General features: G+C 43.8%; 1 long non-coding RNA gene across 1 annotated transcript in view; it reads left to right on the top strand.

Moving 5' to 3' along the window:
* The first annotated feature begins 9,542 nt into the window (after positions 1-9,542).
* LOC144234104 (uncharacterized) overlaps positions 9,543-16,585 on the top strand; it is a 75,930-nt gene continuing 68,887 nt past the window's right edge. Inside the window, exons 1-2 of the long non-coding RNA XR_013335864.1 lie at positions 9,543-9,636; positions 13,271-13,440. This is a non-coding gene — a long non-coding RNA (uncharacterized LOC144234104). The remainder of the gene's footprint in view (positions 9,637-13,270; positions 13,441-16,585) is intronic.

Genomic DNA, 16,585 nt, shown 5'->3' with positions numbered 1-16,585 from the left:
TTCAGTGCATAGACATTTATAATTGTTAGCTCTTCCTGATGAATAAACCCTGTAATTATTATATAATACCCTTCTTCATCCCTTGTTATTGTCTTTAAAGTCCAATTTGTCTGATATAAGTATGGCTACTCCAGCTTTCTTTTGACTTCCAGTAGCATGATAGGTATCTCTCCATTCCCTTACTTTCAATCTGAAGGTGTCCTCCAGTCTAAAATGAGTTTCTTGTAAACAGCAAATAGGTAGACTTTGTTTTTTCTATCCATTCTGCTACGNCACTTATTCATAAGACTGTTTCTGTTTGTGATTGTTTTATATATTTAGATGCTCCCATATTCAGGGCATTGACATTTATAATTGTTATCTCTTCCTGATGAATAAACCCTGTAATTATTATATAATACCCTTCTTCATCCCTTGTTATTGTCTTTAAAGTCCAATTTGTCTGATATAAGTATGGCTACTCCAGCTTTCTTTTGACTTCCAGTAGCATGATAGGTATCTCTCCATTCCCTTACTTTCAATCTGAAGGTGTCCTCCAGTCTAAAATGAGTTTCTTGTAAACAGCAAATAGGTAGACTTTGTTTTTTCTATCCATTCTGCTACGCTATGTCTTTTGATTGGGGCATTTAATCCATTTACATTCAGTGTTATTATTGAAAAATATGGGTTCAGAGTCATCATGTCCTTTGTGGGACTCATGCTTGTGGTGGTATCTTGCATTCCTTGCAACATTTCCCTCAGAGAGTCCCCCTGAGGATTTCTTGTAAGGCTGGTTTATGGTTATGAATTCTTTCAATTTTTGTTTATTTGGTAAGGCTTTTATCTCTCCTATTCTGAATGACAGGCTTGCTGGATAGAGGATTCTTGGCTGCATATTTTTTCTGTTCATCACATTGAAGATCCTGCCATTTCTTTCCGGCCTGCCAAGTTTCAGTAGATAGGTTTATAACCACTCTGACAGGTTTCCTTTTGTATGTTAGGGCCCTTTTATCCCTAGCTGCTTTCAGAATTCTTTCTTTATCCTTTTATTTTGCCAGTTTCACTATGCTATGTCGTGAGGAATATCAATTCAAGTTACGTCTGAGGGGAGTTCTCTGTGTCTCTCGGATTTCAACATCTGTTTCCTTCCCCATATTGGGGAAGTTCTCTGCTCTAATTTGTTCAAGGACTCCTTCAGTGCCTTTCCTTCTCTCTTCCTCTTCTGGAATTCCTATGATATGGATATTATTCCATTTGATTGTATCGCTGAGCTCTCCAACTCTCCTTTCGTGTTCCTGGATCAGTTTATCTCTCTTTTTCTCAGCTTCCTCTTTTTCTATAATTGTCTTCTAAATCACTTATTCTCCTTTCTGCTTCTTCATTCCGTGCATTGAATGCCTCTATTTTATTTTCCATCTCATTTATAGCATGTTTTAATCCATCACAACTATATTTAAGCTCCATAGTCTTTGTAGCAATAGTTTTTCTGATGTCTTCCATGCCTTTTTCAAGCCCAGCTATTAATTTTATGACTATTGTTCTAAATTCTTGTTCAGTATTTTGCTGATATCTGTTTTGAGCAGTTCTTCCTGGAATTTCTTTGTCATTTCTTCCTGGAATTTCTTTGGAGGAGAGTTCTTCCATTTCGTCATTTTGGTTAGCTTTCTATCTCTTGTTAGTTTTAAAAGCTTGTTATTCACTCTGCACCTGCAAGTGCTGCTGCACCATAGAAGGCTCTTTGACTTTCCAGGGCCTGTCTGTTCAGAAAGTGTTCTTTGAATGGTGTCTCTTGGTCTCTCTTGTTGAGATCTTGGTTATTTTATTTTCCTCCTCATAGTAGTATTTCGACTCTCCACCACGTGTACTTTGGCTTGTTTCTTGAGGTAGGCCCTGGGGGAAAAAAAAAGACAGACAGACAAACACACAGAGAACAAAGGCACACAAACACAGAGACAAATCCAACAAACATGCAAACTGAAAGGGAAAAAGAAAAAGAAAAAAAAAGGAAGGGACACATTTAAAAAAGAGGAAGGAGGGAAGACAAATAATAAAAATTAAAATACATAAAAAAGAAAAAAATAAAAGAAAAAACCCAATAGACAAAGGACAGCCTAAAGCATAGAACCGGAATTCCCAGCTACAAATAAACAGCCAGGTGTACGCACTGCTGATGGAAGAGAATATACAAAGAGAGAAATGACAGGGTGGGGAGGAAGCAAAATTGGAAATGAAATGAGCAGGCAGAAAGACTAAGAGGCTTAAGTCAGAGAGAGAAAGGGGAATATGGTTAGAGATGCGGCAAAAGAAATGACAATAATGCTACTCAGAGAAACTATATAGTCTGATTACTCCAGAGAGAGAGAGATAAAAGGTACCGGTANGCAGGTTTTAGCCTCCAGTGTGTCCCGCAGGGGTCCTGCCTTGGTGGTTGTGGGGAGAAAAGTGGGGGTGCCCCAGTGCCTTCTCGAAGTAAGGGCTGCAACTCACTCTTTTGGGTGTGATCTCCCTTTGCTAGGGGCTTAGCCAAGGTGGGCTGTGGTCTATATCCCAAGCCAGGCCTCGTTTCCAGATCTTAGACTGCAGGCCCCATTGATATTGCCTGAAATATAAGCTCGCAGGCGAGTCCCTAAGAGCAGTTTCAAGCCTCTCGCCTCCCCCCTGGGGATCCAGCTGAGCCAGAAGGACAAAGGCGTGGCTTCAGGCACCACTCGTTGCCTCCAGGTGGAGCTGGCCAGAGAGGAGCAGTTTCTCCCAGGGTTACCTGAGACCAGTGCGTCCACCTAGGGTCAGCTGTACAACAGGAAACCGGATCCCTCTGTGTCCCTAGTGGAGGTTTTTCTCTTCTCCAGCAACAGGGACAGTGTCTTGAGCAGTTTTGGCTACTCTTTCCTTTTTCCCCTAGACTCACTGCAGTTCCCCGCAAAGGGGGATCCCCTCCCCCACCCTCCGTGTCTCTGGTCCTGGCTGATTTTATCTTCCCCAGTTCGCACTCGCACTGTAAGGTTTTCTCAGTGGACTGTGTCTCCTTTTCCTCCCAAGCTTCTGGATTCTGTAAGGGTTCCTATGACTTCAGGCCTTCTCCGTTTGAGACACNTTTCAAGCCTCTCGCCTCCCCCCTGGGGATCCAGCTGAGCCAGAAGGACAAAGGCGTGGCTTCAGGCACCACTCGTTGCCTCCAGGTGGAGCTGGCCAGAGAGGAGCAGTTTCTCCCAGGGTTACCTGAGACCAGTGCGTCCACCTAGGGTCAGCTGTACAACAGGAAACCGGATCCCTCTGTGTCCCTAGTGGAGGTTTTTCTCTTCTCCAGCAACAGGGACAGTGTCTTGAGCAGTTTTGGCTACTCTTTCCTTTTTCCCCTAGACTCACTGCAGTTCCCCGCAAAGGGGGATCCCCTCCCCCACCCTCCGTGTCTCTGGTCCTGGCTGATTTTATCTTCCCCAGTTCGCACTCGCACTGTAAGGTTTTCTCAGTGGACTCTGTCTCCTTTTCCTCCCAAGCTTCTGGATTCTGTAAGGGTTCCTATGACTTCAGGCCTTCTCCGTTTGAGACACGGGGGCGAGTGAAATGTACGGAGCTCCCTACTTCTCTGCCATCTTGCCTCCCTGACCATCTTCCATGCTTTTTTCAAGCCCAGTGATTAATTTTATGACTATTGTTCTGAATTTTTGGTCAGTTCTGTAGCTTATATGTGTTTTGAGTAATTCTTTAGCTGTCATTTCTTCCTGGAATTTCTTTAGAGGAAAGTTCTTCCATTTTGTCATTTTGGCTAACTTTTTGTCTCTTTTAAGTTTTATTTTATTTTTTTAAATATTTTATTTCTAGGAGAGAGAGACAGCGTGAGCAGGGGAGGGTCAGAGAGAGAGGGAGTCACAGACTGAAACAGGCTCCAGGCTCCGAGCTGGCAGTCAGCACAGAGCCCGACGCGGGGCTCGAACCCACAAACCGCGAGATCATGACCTAAGCGAAGGTCGGAAAGTCGGACGCTTAACCGACTAAGCCACCCAGGCGCCCCAGTCTCTTTTAAGTTTTAAAAGCTTGTTATGTGCTCTGCACCTGCAAGTTCTGCTATGTTAAAAGAAGTTCATTGATTATCCATGGTCTGCCGTTCAGGAAGTGTTCTTTTAATGGCATCCTTTGGTCTCTCTTGTTGTGCCTTCGGTTATTTTATTTCCCTACTTGTAGTGATATTTGGGACTCTCCACCATGTGTACTTTGGCTTGTTTCTTGAGGTAGCCCTGAAAAGGAAAACAGACAGAAAAACACACAGGGAACAAAAGCACACAAACACACAGACAAATCAAACAAACAAGCAAACCGAAAGGGAAAAAACAACAACAACAACAGCAACAACAAAAGATAAAGGATAGTCTCAAAGCATAAAACCAGAAATCCCAGCTACAAATAAAGAGCAGGGTGTATGCAGTGCTGATGGAAGAGCATATACAAAGAGAGAAATGACAGGGGTGGGGAGAAAGCGAAATTGAACATTGACCAGGCAGAGAGACTAAAAGGCTTAATTCAGAGAGAGAAAGGGGAGTATGGTAGGAGGTGAGGAGAAAGAAACAAGGAAAATGTTACTCAAAGAAACTATATAGTCTGATTATTCCAGAGAGAGAGAGAAAGGAAGGTAACAACAGAGGTGTAGAATATGCCTCAAGAGAATGGATTAAATGTGACTGTTTAAGCAAACCAATGACCAAAGTGCCCAGTCCATCGGAGGGGAGATATAAGAATGAGATAAGGGAAAATATATCTGAATAGCAAAAATTGATCTAGAGTTAATCATGGCAATGCATCAATGTTGGTCTTGGCCTAGGCTCTGGTAAAAATTAAGAAAAAAAAAAGCAGCTCTCCAGCGCGGATGGCTGGTTTGGTGTGGGCAGGTCTCGCCTCCACTGTGGTCCCACTGGCCGCTCCCTGAGGCCCTGCCTTGGTGGTTATGGGGAAAAAAATGGCGGGGCCCCAGTCTCTTCTCAAACCAAGTGTTGCAAATCACTCTTTTGGGTCCAATCTCCCTGTGCTGGGTATGTAGCCAAGGTGGGCTATGTTCTATGTCCCAAGCCCCACCTCATTTCCAGATCTTAGTCCACACACTTTGATGATACTGCCCGAAATGAAATCCCACAGGCTGGGCCACTTCCTAGCCAGAGATTGAGTAGGGAGAGTGGGGGAGCAGTTTCTCCTAGTGTCACCTGGGACCAGGGCACCCAGCTCAAAGAAAGCGCCACAGCTAGAGATAGGATCTCTCTCCAAATGCCCTGTGGTTAGAGATAGGATGATAGGATCCCTCTCTGGCCTGGGATGAGGTTTTTCTCTTCTCTAGGGACAGCTCTATGAGCAGTTTCAGCTGCTCTTTCTCTTCCCCTCGTCTCTGTGGCTCTCTGCGGAGGGGGCTCCCTCCCCTCCATACCTCTGGGTCCTGGCCCGTTTTTATCTTCCCCAGTTCGCAATCACGCACCTATGAGGCTGTCTTCTTAGTGGACTCGTCTCTTTTCCTCCTAGACTCTTGCAATTCAGTGTCCTATGGCTTCAGCCCTTCTTTCTTGGAGAGATGTGGGCAGGTAAAAAGTACAGAACTCCCTACTTCACCATCATCCCTCTCACACAAGTCTCTTAGACAACTTTAAACTTTACAAATCATTTTCATGTTCATTATCTCATTTAGTCCTCAAATCAACTCCATGAGATAGGTATTATTTTCATTAGAAATGACCACATGCTAAATCCTTAGTGATGTCTCAAGAAAAGTTGAATGTGAATGCTGAGTTTGGGCTTCTTTTTATATGGGAATGTTGGATGCTAAAATCAACAGGTATTTTCAGTTCAAGGCAGCAGACTAGAAACACACATTTACTTTCTGTGCCTCCTGAAACCATATTTAATACAAGTGTAGAAATACCAAAATTAATACCAATCACATCCAAGAGAATGTGGAAGTCATCAACCACAGAAAATTTTTGATACATTTCAAGAAGGGAAAAAGTGAAATGCAGGACTGATAAATAGAATGATCAAGAAAAGACTGCAAAGAAGGGGCTGCACAAGGCCACTCTGCTTCTGCTGAGCCCTGTTTACAGTAAAGAGAAGAGAGAATAAGGGTTGAAAACAAAGACACAAAAGATATTTTAGGGGGAAAAAGTTCATTCAATGAATTCCATGGGTCACTCAGTCTTCCCTCCATAGTAACTCTGTAGGAATTACAACAGATTATTGGTGAGCAAGACAAGGGAACAGGGAGGGAGTGTTGAACCACAGGGCGTCAGCTCTGGTTCATTATCACTACTACCAACTCCATCCAAGACCACACACCCATGGCTTCATGTGCTATACCTGGAGATTGTTGCTTCATAAATTGTCAAATGAGAAGGAATCTTCCTGGCAACTATAATTTGCAGTTATTTTCAGAATATTTTTATTAATGATTAAATTAATCATTTAAAATATATTTGTCTTAACAAATTCTGTCTCAACATGTTTGCTTCTGCCAAGGCAAATTATCTTGGAATAACCACTTGCCATCTAATATATTTTGCCTGTAAGGACAAGTAAGTGAATGGTCTATATTTCAAAAAAGCATCCTATCTGTCTGTTCCCATTTGACAAGAGAAGTCAAAAGGGAGATTTTTCTGAAATATCCTTACCCAAATTTCCTGGTATTGTCCTGAAGTCCCAACACACAATTTTTCCTCCCTGGGAAATAAAACGATGGAAATAACATGATTGTCATGTACTGTTTTCAAATATATCTGACATCATCATCTCTTTCAGCTTCTAATAAGAAATCTTTGCCCCAAATTTGTACAAGCTTGCTATTTCTGTTCAAACAAACACCGCCAAGAAACTGTTCCTTGCTGAATTCAAATGATATCAAAGGATCATTTGATCCTTTGGTTAAAAGTCTTATCTGGAAATCATTTTTGCTCTTAGATTTGAAAGGGCTTATAATATTTCTCCTTTTTTTCCCCAAACATAATTAGGGTCTGAGCAAAACCTTTTGTGTCCTACCAACCTCCAAGTTTTTGGGGGATGGAAATCCAAATTTGCTCTAACATACTGTAAAAGCTCTCATAACCAGAGCACTAAAGCTAGTTTTGTAAGATATGGATTATTCCCAGTGCTATTTTAAGTATGAAAAAATAAATACAGTAAAGCCTTGGTTCACGAGCATAATTTGTTCCAGAAACATGCTTGTAATCTAAAGCACTGGTCTATCAAAGCCAATTTCCCCATAATAAATAATGGAAATTCAGATGATTTGTTCCACAACCCAAAAATATTCATATAAAAATCATTACAATACTGTGCTATAATACAAAATAATAAAGAAAATACAAAATATAAAAAAAAAATAAACAAATTAACCTGTACTTATCTTTGAAAACCTTCATGGCTGGTGTGAAGGAGACAAGAAACAAAAGGGTTATTGTGTAGGATGAGTTTCATTATCTCTAATGGATGTTGACTACACTACAGTATTAATAAGCTCTTGTCATATGCTCTGTTTATTGTAACTGGCAATAAGGCAGCAGAGGAAAGGGTCTATATCTGTAGACAGCCTGACCTAGAATGAAGCAAAGCATTCCTAAGCTTCCTCTTGTATGGAAAAGCAAAGGACGGCCCATAAGTGCTTTGTAGTGACAAAAATACACGAGTGCCAGTTGTGGACACCTTCCAATGCTCTGAAAAATCACTGATTTCTGCCAAACACCGTGGCCTGAGACAGAGCATCAGCGCATGGGAGATGATCACCCATAATTCCACAGAGAGAGAAAGAGAGAGACTGACAGAGAGAGAGAGAGTGCGAGAGAGAACCATTGGCTCAATTATCATGTGACTTTTGGCACCTTGTATTACAAGACATCATTTGTTTATCAAGTTAAAATTTATCAGAAACGTCTACTCATCTTGCGGAACACTTGCGGAACAACTTACAATCTGATTTTACTGTGTGTCTATAGATGTATATATAATATATATATTATATATAAAATTTTTTAATATATATTTCTTACTGATCTATAGGATTCTTGGTTCTGAAACTTATGCATGTCATGTCCCGAATACACAACATCAGTCCCATGAAAGGGCAAACACTTCAATGAAGTAAGCCACAGAAACGATATTCACACTAGGTAAAAGCACATGTAGGCCAGGATTTTTCAAACCCTCTTCCTCATGCTGAAGCTTCCAGCTTCTAGACAATAATACATGTTTCTCTTGCCAGACACCCAAGCATATCTCTCCCCTCTTGGTCATAAGAATCTTAAGAATTCTGTTTAAGTGCCAACTATGTGAGGTGAAGAATGAACCTGGCTGGCAGGCTCACAACGACCAAATTGTGTTGACCTTTCTTTAATCCAATACATTGGTCCACTCTTAACTTACAATAAATGATATATTTGCTTTCTAGACATTAGCAAGATGCCTTACTAGACATATTCCTAGAAGGCCAGAGAAGCTGGCTTCTAATGCATATGGAATAATCTACAGGTAAATTTCTTCCAGGTAGACCACAACGTATATAGAATATAATCTTTTATATTTTTACATATAGTCTTTACATATACTCTTACGTATTTGGATTCTTCAGAATAGAACAAAGAGAAAATCTGGGCTGCAAGGCTCAGTTACAAACGCGGGATGGTACTATGCTTACCACTGGTGGTCCATGACCTACATCTTCTGAGACCAGAACCCATTGTAGTCCCTGATTAATTTATAAACTGAGCTTCTGTTCAATGAAGGCCTGGTTCTGGGCAGTGCCTGTGCTCACTGTAAATATGGCACCGTGCTAAGTACTTAAGAACTAGGAAAAAGAAAAAGAAATCATGGTAACACATGATGCATATATGGTAAGGAGACACCACAGTCCAGAGTAAGAGCTCTGGGAGTCACTACACCGGCTTCAATCCCAGCTAAGCCACCACCACCTGTGTGACCTATGGGGCGGTCTAAATTATAAATGTTGTTTTGCCAATTCCTCAAAAGGAAGAAAGCAAGAACCTGCCTGCCAGGAAGGAAGGTCTTGATCCACAGCATCCAGTCAGGTCAAGGTTTCAGGACTGCTTGGAAACTGCCGCCGTCTGGCCGCCGTCTGGAGGGTGATGCCGAAAGCCTGGGCAGCCCTAGCGAAGATGCAGCTGACTCTAAGCTTCGCAGCGAAGCAGAGATGGTCCAGGACAGAGGACCACTCCCTCGCAGCATTGTGAGCCCCCGAGCGCTCGTCTTTCTTGAGGAAAAGGCTGGAGACACACACCAAGGTGCTGAGGGGCCTGACAACCACTGCACTCCCCTACAGTCCCCACGCAGTGGCCTTGCTGGTTGTATACACATGCCAACGGGCGCACCAGCCAGGGGCAGCCGGCAGCCTATACACCACCACTGGTGACCAGAAGTCCCAGGCACTGAAGCCTAACGGGAGGGGCTCTGGGGCCTCCCCTTTGCCCTTATGCTGTGGTCTCTGGCCAAGCTGCGCGTGCGCACTCTTCTTTGTGACGTGTGCCAGGGATGCATCCCTAGGGCCAGGCTGGGCCGTTCAGGCTCAGTGCGTTTTTGACCTCGAGACGAGTTAGAAGCTCTAGAGGGGATCTTTAGCTGTTAGACTACAACTCTGCGGTCGTTTGGTGCACAACCAGCTCAATATGGGCAATCTCCTTAGTAAGTTTCTATGTTTCTCACTCAGCCACCGCCGTCCCCTGCCTGGCTGAGATCCGGCCCCTAGTCCTCCCCACCCGTGATCCCCATCCACCACCTGGCAGGAACCCTGGGTGCAGGCTCTTCCACCAGGATTGTAGGCCTTTACCAGCTAGCTTTCATGTCGAGCTGAGGAGGCGGTGCCCCATCCCACAGGCTGCATGTACCTCTCTGGGCATCCTCCCCTTGGTGAACTGGAGTAACCCTCCGAAAAAACCTGTGATGTTTTCTCGTAATTCGATGATGTTTGGGCACTCCAGAGCCCTAAGAATCCCTCCTCTGGGGCGCAAATTAACTCTCCAGTGTTCGCTCTCTGAGATTAGAGAGGGGGCTGTGGAGCCGGTCCCATCCAGGTACCTCCCACTTTTGTGCCCAAATGGGATGGAGGAGAAAGCCCAAAAATATCCAAGAGAAAAGATGGAGGATCCTGTAGAGACCAAAGGGCAGGATGGTGGGAACAGAGCCCCCCATAGCTCCCGGGATATAGGCTAAGATCTATTCCCCCGGAGACCAATGGACTTCTCAGCTCCCGGAAGTGCAGCCTTGCACCTTTAGACCTCCATCCTAATCCTCCAGAAGACAGTTTGAGGAAGAACACCCACAAGGCTCTGATTAACTCCTCCTCTGAAGGCCATGTAGTCACCTCCTCGCATGGCCCTGCCAGAGATGTCATGCCTCATATAGATGCAGCCCTGCTCTCCGACCCAACCCCATGCTGCCACTTAGTGCAGGACACATCAACAAAGGAAGTGTCCGGTGAAAACCATCAGTGTTCTGAGAGTGTATCAGGCCTATCCAGGAAGGAGATACTGGGTGGTGAGCCTTCAGGCATGACATCAACAAAGCAAGTGTCCGTGAAAAGCATCAGCCTGTCGACCGGAAAGAGAAATAGGCTAAAGAGCCTTCGGGCATCTCATCAAGGAGCTCTTTTCTCCCTGTATCTGCCAGCAGTAGTCCCTGCAAACGGGAAAGATCCAGGTTACCTTCTCTGCCGCTGCCACCACCATAGACATGGTTGTGAGGCCACGGTGAGTTGCCCCCACCTCCTAAGCTTCCTTGCATAGCTATTGACAAAAATCTGGACACCTTGAAGAATACCAAATGTCAGAGGAATAAGGTCTTGGAGGACAGAATAGAGATCAAAGCAGACTGCTCGGACACTCTGCCTGCCCCTGCATTCTCCATACTTGCAACAGAGACTGCTAACTGTCTGCCTTTGAGCATTAACACTTTGCAAGTCCCTACTGCTACAGCTGACTTGGCTGACCAGTCTGCCAGGCCCCCAATCCCATCTGCTCCTCCATCTTTACCACCAAGTGTTGCTGTTTCCACTAGCTTGCCCCTTGGGGGTTCTGGTGTCACCTCCACTCCAGTAGGCAAGCCCCCTGCAAACTGCAACTTCAGCTTCTGACTGCGAAGCCATGGACACTACGTCTCCATCTCAGGCTTCCATCATCTATCCTTCCCCGGTGTCCAGGGACAACCATGTGCCACTTTACATAGTGCTTCTGGGTTCTGATAAGACACCACCGATAGCAGTACTCTTGTGGCCCAGGACTCTATCCATTTACCTAAAAAATCACCCATTACACAAGCCTCAGTTTCCAACCAGTCTGACCCAGGAATCACCTCTCAGCCCACAACTGGGCGCCATAATGGGCAGCAGCCTACCAATTCTTACCTGTTAGGATCACCAGTAACCTCAACACACGCTATGGGTCTGACTGCTCTTGTAGCACAGCCATCCTGAGACAACGCAGTGCAGTCAGGTTTGGCAGGTTCTGCATCTATTACTACTATCAGCATCCAGCCGGCCTCGAGTGACAAGCCAGGCATTGGACTTGGTGTGCCCATCCCAGGTCCCACGCATTCACAGGCATCTGGGGCATTCAACCTTGAGGCAGGACTGAACAGGGCACCAAGCACGATTTCTGCTCCAGCATTTAGTCAGACAACCTGGAATCCCTATGGTGACAGCGTGACTGATGCTGTAGGAGGAGCAAATACTGCCCCCGTATTCAGACACAATGCTAGTTCCAGCTTAAGTCCCGGCACTGGGGCACCCACATATCCAGTTAGTGGAGCAGTGGGCCGGGACTGCAGCATTCCCACAGGTGGAGGCTCCACAGTCTCCATGACCTATAAGTGCACTGGGGGCTCATCCAGGCAAAGAAAATGTTCCCCCATGTGAAAGCGTTGCCATCCTGGAGAAGAGGTGCCAGTCAGGAGATCAGGCAGCCTCCCCCTTTAATCCAAGCAGCAAGGGGCCAACCGTCAAAAACCCAGGTGGTGGAGTAGTGAGAGAGGATCACGCTGATTCCACAGATGGAGACTCAGCTGTTCCTCACAACCATAAGCGCTCCTGGGACTCATCTACACAAAACAAATTGCTCCATGTGGAAGAACCACTATGTTGGAGAAGACACCCGTGTCAAGAGATGTGTGCGTTCACTCCCCACAGAGCCCCTGCGTCTTGCCCAGGCCACACTGCCTCAGCCGTGGTTGCAAGTGGCAGCACCAACTCTGTACTTGGACCCACCTGTAGTTCCACGTTCCTTCCCGGTAACGGCGGTCCTCCTGCCCAGCATACAGTCAGTAAGCATGGAGGGGACAACGTCATTCTCATAACGGTAGGACCTGGTATTCTTGCTTCACAGCAGAATAACTGCAAAGGACCCAAGGCAGATCCAGCAAGTGCTGTAGCAGATGTAGTCATTATCATATCTATGATGGCAGGCCTGTATGTCAGCACCCCCCCCAAGAACACTAGGAGCTCACTTACTCCTAACACAGGGGGTGCTCTGGGGATTAACCGCATGTCTGCTATGACTAGATACACTTATAGTCCCTCATCTGCACACAGCGTATGTGCCCTTCCCAAGCACAGTGCTGGTCATGTGATGGGGGAGAGCACCATGAAATTTTAAACAGAACCTGGGCTCACCCTAGTTAGGTACTCTTCTTGAGGAGCAAGCACTGTGTTTATCCTGGTCAACTATGCCTGTGTTCTGGGCATGACTAGAGCACCTTCATAACCTGCCTAGGGCTTCATCAGAGCCACCAAACAATTCCTTTCTCTTGTCATGAATCCCAACAAATAAGGACCAAATATTCCTCTGTAAATTGTATATAACCAGAAGTCGACTTTGGTGCATCAGAAAGGGGCCCAACCCCTTTAAGTGAAACTTAACCTGGTCTCTTCATACAACAAGTGTGTACATTCTGTGCACATGTGTATTTTTGTTATTTCTGTGCATGTGTGTGTATTGGAGGGCAAGGGGCACATGATCCCCAGTTTAGAACTACTCCAGATGACACCAGATTCAAGAAGTTCCAATGGTGGAATATAGAAGAAAAATGCATAAATCATCAACTGTGCCATACTTGGCATGACCGTGAACTCGGCTGACCCAAGCTCCTGGCCAGTTTTCTCTGGTCTTGGAACTGGCAGGACACCACTGCTGTCTGTAGTGATTTCCCCAACCTATTTGCCTCGATGGGCTTTTATCATTCCCACATTGTGTACTTATACACATATATGTATAAAACTTTGTTCTTATTAATCTGACTTTGCTCATGTGTCTTTTTGACTCAACAGTAGAGAATTAACCTGTGTGAATTGTGATGGGTTGAGCCAGACTTAAGGATGCAGAATTTTCCATGTCACGGTGACTGGGATGTGGAAGTGGCTACATGTTCTACCTGCATGCGCTGACTTCTGCAATCTGCATTTTGAATGTAAGGGATGACAGTCCAGGAGGAAGTAAGGTACAAAGGAGGGAAAGATGAGGTGACTCACCCTTGCCTCTTCCCTGTGTTTTGCTCTTCTCTCATCCCGCTCTGACCGTACTAGAGGCTAGATAACCCCTGATGTGTCAAAGGAAACCACTCAATGATTTTTTTAAAGAAATGTTTAAATGTTTTCTTGTATGTCTTCATATTTAATTTAGACTTAGGCCAGTCATTCTTACACAATCCCTTATCACTCAGGGAGGACAGATTTGAGCCTAGAGGAACGAAGGGAGAAAGAGCACATACCTGCTCTATAATTGTTGGGAATTTCAGTTTCCTTGAATTTATTGTGCTGCTTAAACGCAGTGGAAGAGATCCTCTTCAGTAATTGGCCTGGCTCTGATCTAAATCACTAAAATATGAAATCACACAAGTTACAGTTGTGCCCAGTTCTGGTTGACCCTAGACTTTTTTGCTGGATCTCAACTCGACTTAAAAAAGGCAAAATTCTTGACTGTGTGGAGCCTACATTCTAGATGCAGAGGAGCAGATATACAATCATGCAAATTATCTAATAGGTTAGCCAGTAACTAATGTTATGGAGAATAAAACAGCATATGGAGCATTGAAATTATAGGCAGAATCACAGCGTTCAGTTTAAACAATAGACAGGATAAGCCTCACTAGGAAGGTGGGATTTGAACAGGCTAGAGGGAGGTGAATGAAACAAATGTCTGAGGAAAGAGCATTCCAAATAATGGGAATAATCACTGCAAAAGCTCAGAGTAAGGTACCTGATATCCTCAGGGAGCAATTATAAACTAATATGTCTGGAATAGAGTCCGCAAAAGGAGGTAAGAGAGGAGGACAGAGAAGATGTGGGTTGAATTCCCTGCACCATTTATTGGTTGCACAATGACAAACAGTAGAGCCATCTTTCAAGTGTCTCGGTGAACTCAATGCTTTTTCCATGGCCTATTTACCTTGCAAGATTTTGGGAAGGCTAAAATAAAATAGGGTAAGGAATTAATTTAAGTCACTATTGTTGTTTTGTTCTATAAATAAGGATAAATGCATAGTAGGTAGATGATAGATAGATAGATACATACATACATACATACATACATAGATACATACATACATGGATGGACATAGGAGTATATATATCTACAATTAATGAGTTCCTTAGGCAATAATGCTTTAGTTGCCTTCACCAGGCAGTTCGAAAGGAGATCCCATTTTAACAGGAGCATAAAAGTGCCAACTTTTATGAACTAAACACATGGAAAAATATGATAACTGAGCCTAAAAATGCATAGCATTGCTCTTGCTCTGTGACCGCAGAGAATCACTTGCCCTTTGTAGTCAGAACTGCCTCTCAGAAGCAGGGTTGAAATCCAGTTTGCTTCTAATAGTCCTGCCCCTCTCTCAGCCATGCCTGGTAATATTACCAGAGACAACTTTTAAACATTCGTACCTGCCAATTTTTTTTAAATCTTCAAGCTAAAAGTGATATCCTGATAAGATATTTAACAAATATGTGGTAGATGTAAAGAAGACTTTGAATTTCATGTTTGTTTAAATATTTATTTTTGAGAGCGAGCACGAGTTGGGAGGGGCCAAGAGACAGGGACACAGAGGATCTGAAGTGGGCTCCGAGCTGACAGCAGAGAGCCTGATGTGGAGCTTGAGTTCAAACTGTGAGATCATGACCTGAGCCGAAGTTGAACACTCAACTGACTGAGCCACCCAAGTGCCACTTGAATTTCATGTTTTAATGCACTTACACAGTAGAAGCAATTTCTATTTTTTAAAATTTGTTTTAATGTTTATTTCAGGGGGAGAGGTGCAGGGGGGAGGGGACACAGAATCTGAAGAAGGTTCCAGGCTCTGAGCCATCAGCATAGAGCCCGACATGGGTCTCAAACCCACGAACCGCAAGATCATGACCTTAGCTGAAGGTGGACGCTTAATCTACTGAGCCACCCAGCCCCCTAGAAGCAATCTCTAAATAAACAGAAATATTTTATTGGTATGAAAATAATACATAAGCATAATAGCAGCTTGAATCATATTGAAATGTAGCCCTTTTCTCCTGAGTTCCCCCCTCCAGAGACAGTTTTTTGTCACCTTGATGTCACCCCCTTAATTCTAAACTTTATGTTTATCTTGGTGTATCATGACCTACTCATTGTAAACAATATTTTTTTCCACTCTGCCATTAGGGATGAAGACAAAACTCCATTCCCCCTGTTTTTCCCTCCCTCTTCCTTTCCAATACGTCATATTTAATTAATTTGGCTGCTTCTTTCTTGTAACTTCATGTAATTTTGCTGACTCTATTGGTGAGAAGTGGTAGCAGAGGGCTAAAAGCACTGGTCTTGAAGATGGACTGTTTGAATTAGAATCCTTGTTCTTCAATTTTTATTAGCTCTGTACCCCCGCGAAATTTCCACATCCTACCTGTTTCCATTGTTTCCTCATCCCTAAACCAGGGGAAAGGATTCCTCTTTACCTTATGGGGTTGCTTGTGATAATGCAACTAATAATGCATTTGTAGCCTTTAGTGTCTAACACACAGGAGAGCTCAAGAAACATTAGCTGTTGTTATTTATATCTTGTGTTATTAACTTTCACCTTAATCTCATGATTCTCTCAGTGCATGAGGCTGTGCTCTGTAGCCCATCTGCCTTTCCTTTCCCCTCATACAAATCACCTTCTGTGAATATGTGGTTGCTTTTATTTGTGCTGTTAGCATTTACATTTTGCCATAGAGCTGTAGCAAAGTGTTCTGTGTTTTATCCACAGGTTGGCTCTAAGGGTTGAAAACCAATAAACTGTATTGATAAAGTATCGCTTAGTCCTGGGGAAAATAGTGTGACTGGATTATATTTTCTACTCTGCCAGTATAGCACTTCTTCTTGTCTTTAACATCAGTTGTTCAAAATCATGCTACATTTTAGTTTGGTTTATGCTTCTCATATATTATAAATTGTTTTTCCTAAAATTTGAACTATTTCTCTCTTTTAATCCTTGCACTGTTTGCACATTAAAAATATTTTATTTTAAAACTTGATATTATTTCATTTACTTGGCTAGGCCCCTTCTTTTTCTAGAAAGCTTGCCCCTCCCCTCCTCAGTTTTGAAGCTATAACACTGAAAGATATGATCCAAGAAGAAA

Source organism: Crocuta crocuta, unplaced genomic scaffold (genome assembly GCF_008692635.1).
Source record: "Crocuta crocuta isolate KB4526 unplaced genomic scaffold, BGI_CrCroc_1.0 scaffold518, whole genome shotgun sequence".
In the NCBI taxonomy this organism is placed as follows: Eukaryota; Metazoa; Chordata; class Mammalia; order Carnivora; family Hyaenidae; genus Crocuta; species Crocuta crocuta.
Note: the sequence above shows the minus strand (reverse complement) of the source record. Positions and strands in the feature narration are given on the sequence as shown.